The following is an 8,017-nucleotide window of genomic DNA, read 5'->3' on the forward strand; positions in this document are numbered from 1 at the left end:
AGCAAACTGTATGGACTAACTCCAGTATACTTTCAAGAGAATAAACTTTACCGTCAGACTCAATCTTAAGAAAAGTATATCAAAGAGTTATATCTCTATTTTTCAATTTAATATGCAATCAAACAAATGGGAATTTGCGAGCCCGATTGAATATAAGAAATAACTTGGACGGTATCAAAAACCAATATCCAAGTGTCAATCAAATAATCAACAACCAAAGGTTGGATTCACAATTGATTGAACTTACGCACAACCTGTGATATTTCAATTATACAAACAAATATAATGTGTAAAAGAAATAACACAGACACCAGAAATTTTGTTAACGAGGAAACATCAAATGCAGAAAAACCCCGGGACTTATTCCATATTTGAACACCACACTTTATTAAGCCACTACAGAAACTAGCCTACTCCAAGTTAACTTCGGACTGGAATGTAGTTGAGCTCTAACAAATCTCACACTGATCATGGTACATCCGCGTTCCTTACGCCTCTAGAACTACGCCAGATTCTGGGCACTTGATTCCCTTAGCTGAGCTCACCCACAACTAAGAGTTGCTACGACTCAAAGTGGAAGACTTGATAAACCAATCTTCCTCACACAGAAAAGTCTATTAAATTGATAAATCAGTCTCCCACAGATGTACCTATGAGTTTTCTTCCGTCTTTTGATAAATCAAGGTGAACATGAACCAATTGATATACCTGACTTATATTCTCGAAGAACAGCCTAGAAATATCAATCACCTCACAATAATCTTAATCGTATGGTATAATTTGCCACTTTTATACCCTTTTGGAGTGCCCAGAATCTGGCGTAGTTGTGAACCCTTTTGGAGATGGGTCCCACATGAAAATTATGACTGACATCAATTGGGTGAATATTTACGAGGCAAAGTATAGGTGTAAGGTCGATTCCTATGTACATATCAAATGGCATAATTTGCCACTTTTATACCCACTGCGAGCATGTTAAAGTGGCAAACTTAAGTGGCTAAGTGGTAAAGACTCCGTCGAGCGATAAAGACTCTTTCGCTTGGTTGAGCGCTAGAGACTTTATCACCGACGATAGAGTCTACTCATCCATATTCTCTTCAGATCAGGGTAATTTAATACTCCTTGGTCTTAATATCTTGATGTTTTTTTAACGGTGAGGCAATCGATTTTACGAAATGAAAGGTGGAAATTCTTAGGCAATCGATTTATTTATTCGGATCGTATTCCTTTGTCTAAATATTTTGACATTTTTTAAATAACTGGTGTGATAGCGATTGTATAGAAATAAAAAAAAATTATAATTATAATTTCCTATCTAAAGGTTTTAACATGCGTGAAAATGTCTGTAACGGGTCTAAATAACGTTGTTATCATGTTTTTTTATTTTATTTGTTAATTCATTTATTTTAATTATAATTCTTAACCTTTTATTTTAAAAATTAAAATTGGGTTTTCTAAGAAACACGAATAACGGATGTGAAAACAGAAAAAGCGGTTTAAAAAATGTTAAAATGTTATTTAAAAGACAAAAAAGGCAAAAATCAATTTTAGGAAAACAATTATCACACGCATGAAAACGGTTTTAATGGGTCAAAATAATGCAGTTTTTTTCCTTCCTATTTATCGGTGTTAAACAACACTGAGTATCGGTGACCCTCACGGCCACGTTACATAGGCATGACCGTTTTAACGGTCGTTTTCTCATAAAAAACGGCCATTTTTCAAACCTTGCCCACAACACCCAGAAATATTAATCCGTAATACATAATTAAATCATTAAATCCCATTATTATTACTTCAAAGGAATCTTTACATTCTCAAGAGTCACAACCTATGGAGAGCACTCAGGAGGTCTCTTCTTTAGATGTTAAGCATAAGTTCTATAGTCGTGCTTTAGCAGTGGTGATTCATAACTCTCATTCAGGGTGGAGTAAAATTGAGCATGTTTTAAAGAAAAGATTCAACTGGAAGGAGAAGCTGAACTTTACGTAGCATTAATGGAAAGTTGGGTTTCTTTTAAGCCAGTGATGAAATTGATTATGACTATTTCAAGGTGGAACAATCTTTTCTTACACAAAAGGTCAAAATCTCTATCAGACATTGGAGATCTGAAGATGCTTGAATTAGTTCGAGTCATGTTCAGGAAAATGAGTTTTGGTTAGGAACTAGAGGACTTCCATTTCATTTATGAAATTCGCAGTATTTCAAGTCTATTTGCCAACCATGGGGAGGATTCATAGAGATGCATACTTTTGTCTGCAAAGTTTTTAAAACTAAACAGGTGTATGATCAAGGTGAAATCTTATTTGTCTGATATTCCGGCAGCAGTTTTATTCCAAGGCAAATGGTTAAATGTGGAATGGATCCATGAGCATCAGGATTATACTCCAGAACTTGTTCATAAACCAAGAATAAATCGGTAATAGTTCAGAACGGTGATATTGAAGCTCATCTTTTACCGGTGAATCAGCAGAAAAAGTCAATTCCTTCCTATTCTGATGCGGTGAAATCTCTGGAGAATAATTCTGCAATTGCATGTCCTTCTTTAGCGCCAAGAAATAAGTCACCAGTATTTTCAAACTCCAACAGCTCATCTTGTACGTCAAATACGGCAGTAAAAAGGTTGAAAAAAGTTTGGAAAAGGGTGACTGAGCTTCAGCTAGGGGGCAACCTCCATGCATATAAAACTCTAGTTAGAGATGCGAATGATACATGTATACCATGGGTCACAGTTAGAAGAAAAAAGGCGGGTTCGAGTCGATATATGGACAAGATGGGGAGAGTGTCACCGGGTCATACTGGTTTCATCTCTACATTATCTAGAATGGAAATCCTGTCCATGACTCAACAAAAAAATCGGATCTTTATATAGGCCAGACGGGGAGAGTGTCTCTTTGGATGCGGATTTAGACCCAGATATCGGCTCTACATCATATAGGGATGGAACTCCAGCCTATGATCCGAACGTTTCTATACGGTTGGATATTGCTTAAGTACCGTTGGATGTTGCTGCAGTACCGTTGGATGTGTCTTCCAATTCAAATTCAAATGAAAAGTTAAATTCTCATAATGACACTGTCATAGAGCCGTTGTCTCAAGATGCCTCGGTGACAGTTCATATGGAAATGGAAGAAGAGCATTTACAAATGGCGATTGAGAATCAAATGATTTTCAATAAAAACATGGGTTTCAACACGGAACATCCAATGATGATGAGTATTGTAAAGACTTGTTGTCTAGAAACTCAAAAATTGTTGAAATTGAAATTCCTTTAATGGAAGATTTGGATGGAATGGCTGATTATGATCGAGATGAGGCTTTACAGGAAGGAACGATTATTTTAGAAGCTGAAGATCAAATTGAGGTTGTGAGTTGTTCTGTTGAATCAAAAAATCTTGAAGTGGAGGCAGTTTATAATCCAATTGCATCCAAGTATGTTAATGTTAATTGATGGACCACAAAATCTTAAGTTGGAACATTAGAGGTTTGGACCAGGATACTAAGAGAAATGCCATCAGAAATGTTATAGCCAAGAATCTATAATACAAAACAGAAGGGGTTTTTGATCCTTGGAGGGTCAGATAATACTTTGAGAGAAAAACCCTCATCTGATTATCCCAATCTCATCCCTGCAAAAGACATCCGACAATCGTGGTATTTATAACCTCTTTCATTATAAACCAAAATTTGTTGACCTTTAATTAATTGATCACATCATAACTCAAAATATTAATTGAATATTAAATACAAAAAAAAAAGAGGTTAATGATTTCATGTATAAAATATTATAATAACACATATATGCATTAGTTGGATTTAGTGGTGGCAAGGTACGTATGATGAGAAGTGATATACATGTATACGCTATTACTTGAATAACTCGGTTGTTGGATTTTGGGTTTTGTATATGGCTAATTTTATAATGTTTGTATGGAAATTATTTTTTCTTGAAATAAAATAGAAAACTTTCTCGGAATTGAACGATTAAAAGTCTAGAAAAGAATTTACATCAGTCTTAGATCAGACTAAAGCAGTATCGTTACGACACGAGTTATTTCTAGATTAGATTTGTAACCTCCTTCAATTATGGATATACTTATAATTAGTTCCTCACCAATTAAAACAAATTAATGTGCCATCAAAAAATGCTTACCAACTAAATGCTACAACTATATAAACTCATATTTTTTGTTCAAAAAATAAAACGGCTCATATTTTTTTAGAACGAATTACCCACCTTTATCAACCTACAAAGAACAAATAATATTAAAACATTTGCAGTTACAACATGTAAAACCCTTATATCTGCCTTGAAATAAATCAATTGTCCTTCCTCGACCTGCAAAAAACGGAGAACAAAGAACATTATGTTAAAAAACAAAAAATCCATTTCAATTTGACTCATTTTGTTTTTCTTGGAAATAAACGAAAAATAAAAATAAATATATACATTAAGATCTACCCAAATAATGAATCACCAAAACTTTTCACTTCAGTCATAGCCTTAATTTAATTTTAGAGAAAGAAGAAACGTTATTTTAAAGCCTGTAATTGGCCTATCTAGGACATATAGACTCACAAGTTTGCATTCTTTGCATCCTTGTAATTACCCAAACAATCTAGCTCGGAATAACATTCATTTTCAAAGCTGACACTGAAACCCTAATTTTTTCATAAACCTCCCTGGCTTTTATGGTGATTTCCTTTTGTCTCTGGATCTGCTAAGTTTATTTCTTTTGATCTTCTTGATCTTGATTGTCTTTTCCTCCATAACAACACGATTGAGCATCGTTATCTAAACCTTAAATTATTGACCTATCACTGTCACCAAGTCTTTCTTTATTATCATAATTCACCTCTAGATTCTCAACTCCTGATTTGGTGTTGGAAATATCGAATATGAAAGACGTGCAAAGTGGTGTTATATTTATCCGAAAATGGTTGCAAATATCGATGAAGTTTCAACACAATATTCTGAGAAGTTTCAGCATAATATTCTGAATACAACACAACAATATCATAGACCACCAATCTTTGGGGATCGACTAAAGATTGTAAGTGTAATCTCCGAGGATCGAGTAAAGGTATTTTAGGAAAATTATAACAATGTACCCGGCGTTTTTATCAGAAATTATTATTTTAATTAATTATAAGTGTAACGAATTTATAATTATCTGGATGACGAATATCTAAACAAGTTCTCATGGGTCAAAATAAGTCTTATTATAGTTTGTAGTATTTATTTAAATCTTTATGACCAACTATTATTCCGTCTCATGTCGTGCCGTTACGGCACGGGTTATTTTTATACAAGAGTCTAAAAGGGAATTGGAGGATGATTTCTTAATTAGATTGCTATGGGGAAATAAGAATTGTAATTATGTTTACCTAGATTCTGGTGGGATAATTGTGATGTGGAAAGATGGTATAGTGGTCATGGAGGATCATTTGGTTGGTACTTTCACGGTTTCTATAAAATTCAGAAATGTTACAGATACTTTTTTTTGGCTTTTCACTGCTATGTATGGAGCTTTTGATTCAGGCTAACATAATCAATTTTTGCAAGAAATTAGAGATATAAGAATCTTATTTGATGAGCCATGGTTACTGGGAGGAGATTTTAATGCTACTCTGCATGAAGACAAAAAATATATTCAAGGTGGAGGGTCTACTAACAGGAATTCTTTCAAATCTTTTATGAATAAATTTTCTCTCATTGATGTTCCTATGGCTGGAAGAAGATTCACTTGGACTAATTCTTAAAAACCTCCTATTTTGATAAGGTTAGATAGATTCTTATTATTTCCAGATTTTCAAGCTCATTGTCAAGATCCAATGCAAATAAGGCTGAAGAGACCCATTTCTGATCATGCACCCATTATGTTATGTTGCAACTCTGGTGAGAAACTCAAGTCCCCTTTCAGACTATATACCTTCATTCTTACTCATCCCGATTTTTTGAATAATCTAGAAAGGTGATGGAACAATTTATCTTTTGTTGGGAAACCAAGTTTTGTATTTGCAAACAAACTACAAGCTCTTAAATTTCTGATTAAAAATTGGAAAAAAGCCACGTTTGGTAACCTGCAGACTCAATTAGATAATTTGAAGCTTACAATTGATGTGCTGGACAATTTAGAAGAAATTATTGTGCTGGATGATGAGGAGGCGGTGGCTAGGGAGCAGGCAAAATTAAAACATTTTGAATTGTCTATGACTTTGGCTAGAAGAATGGCTCAGAGAACTAAAGAAAGATGGATAAAATATGGTGAGTCTAATTCAAATTATTTACATCAATTAGCTTCTTTTAAGTACAATCTCAATAGTATAAATTGTTTAAAGATTGAAGGTAACTTGTGTCTTGACAAAAAGAAAATAGTTGAGGAGACAAAGAGTTTTTATTCCTCTTTATTCACTGAGAATTTTATTGTACGACTTTCATTTCAAAACCTGGAAATGCCTTCTTTATCTGTTAGTGACAGTATTAATCTTGAAAAGCCTTTTACTCATGAAGAAGAAGTTAAGAAAATTGTTGATAATTTTGGTCTCAACAAGGGTCCAGGTCCTGTTGGTTTCACTGTGGAGTTTCACAAAATTGGTTGGAATGTGATTAAATATGATCTCATGAAGGTGGTGAAAGAATTTGAAAATACTAGCATGTTGGATTGGAGGGTGAATTGCACCAACATTATTCTAATTCCTAAGTGTAGTGGTGCAGTTTATTTGCATAATTTTAGTCCCATAAGCCTGATTAGGAGTATCTATAAGATTGTTTCTAAGCTCCTTGCTGAAATATTAAAACTAGTGCTTCCTTGAATAATCTCTGAGTTTCAAGGGGCCTTTGTGTATGGTAGGCAGTTTCATTTTTTGGTAGCTTCTGAACTAATTGATTCAAAATTAAGGCAAATGTGAACTGGTTTAGTTTGTAAGGTGGACTTTGAGAAGTCTTTGGACAATGTTAATTGGGGTTGTGTGGACACTGTTCTTGCAATATTTGGTTTTGGTTGTAAATGGAAGAGATGGATAAAATGGTGCATTACACCTCCAAGATTTGCTGTTTTTCTCAAAGGTGAAGCCACGGGTTTATTCAAAAGTCAGAAAGGTATTAGACAAGGAGATCATATCTCTCATTTTCTCTTCATTATGGTAGTTGAGGTCCTCTCTTTGATGTTCAAAAAAGCTGCAGCTGAATGACTAATAACATGTTTCAAAATTGCTCAACAAGGTACTAAAATTACTCATTTTCAATTTGCATATGATTTAATTGTTTTTCTTGAAGATAATGAATTCCAGATTAACAATTTGAAGAGCATATTACTGGATTTTGAAACAAATGCACTATTGTAGGCCTTGGACAAATGCACAATGTGGAGGTATGGGCTGATTTATTTGGTTGTTCCTTAACTAATTTCCCTTTAAATTATTTAGGAATTCCACTGGGTAGTAAATCTAAATGAAAACATGTTTAGAATGACATAATTCAAAAGTTTCATAAAAAATTAGGGGCTTGGAAGATGACATATATTTCTAAAGGACAAAGAGTGATTATGATTCAAAGTGTGCTAGCCAGTTTTCCTGTGTATTATCTTTCCTTGTTTCAAATGCCAGCTAGTTTGGTCAAGGAGTTAGAAAGAATCATGAGGAATTCTTATGAGGCTCTTTTATGTTAGTTAAAAGAAAAGAAGTTGGGTTTCTTGGTCCAAAGTGAATCTTCCAAAAGCTAGAGGAGGTGCAGGGATAAAAAAGCTGAAACTGATTTGAGAAGAATGCCTTGTGGAGAATGATCGTTAATCAGAAATTTGGTGGGGTCACTGAAGCTTTGTGATGTGATTTCAATTTTGTTGTACTAAAAAGTTCGTTGAGACTTGTGAAAGCAATAGATTTTAGACTTATAAAACTTAAAAAAATAAAGAAAACTTATTGCAAAATTGATTTCCAGATATTAAAAATAACCAAGACACTGATTCCACTATCACACATGAATAAGTTATGGTAAATAATCCAAAACACTAATTAT

The sequence above is a fragment of the Papaver somniferum genome, chromosome 2 (genome assembly GCF_003573695.1).
Source record: "Papaver somniferum cultivar HN1 chromosome 2, ASM357369v1, whole genome shotgun sequence".
Classification (NCBI taxonomy): domain Eukaryota; kingdom Viridiplantae; phylum Streptophyta; class Magnoliopsida; order Ranunculales; family Papaveraceae; genus Papaver; species Papaver somniferum.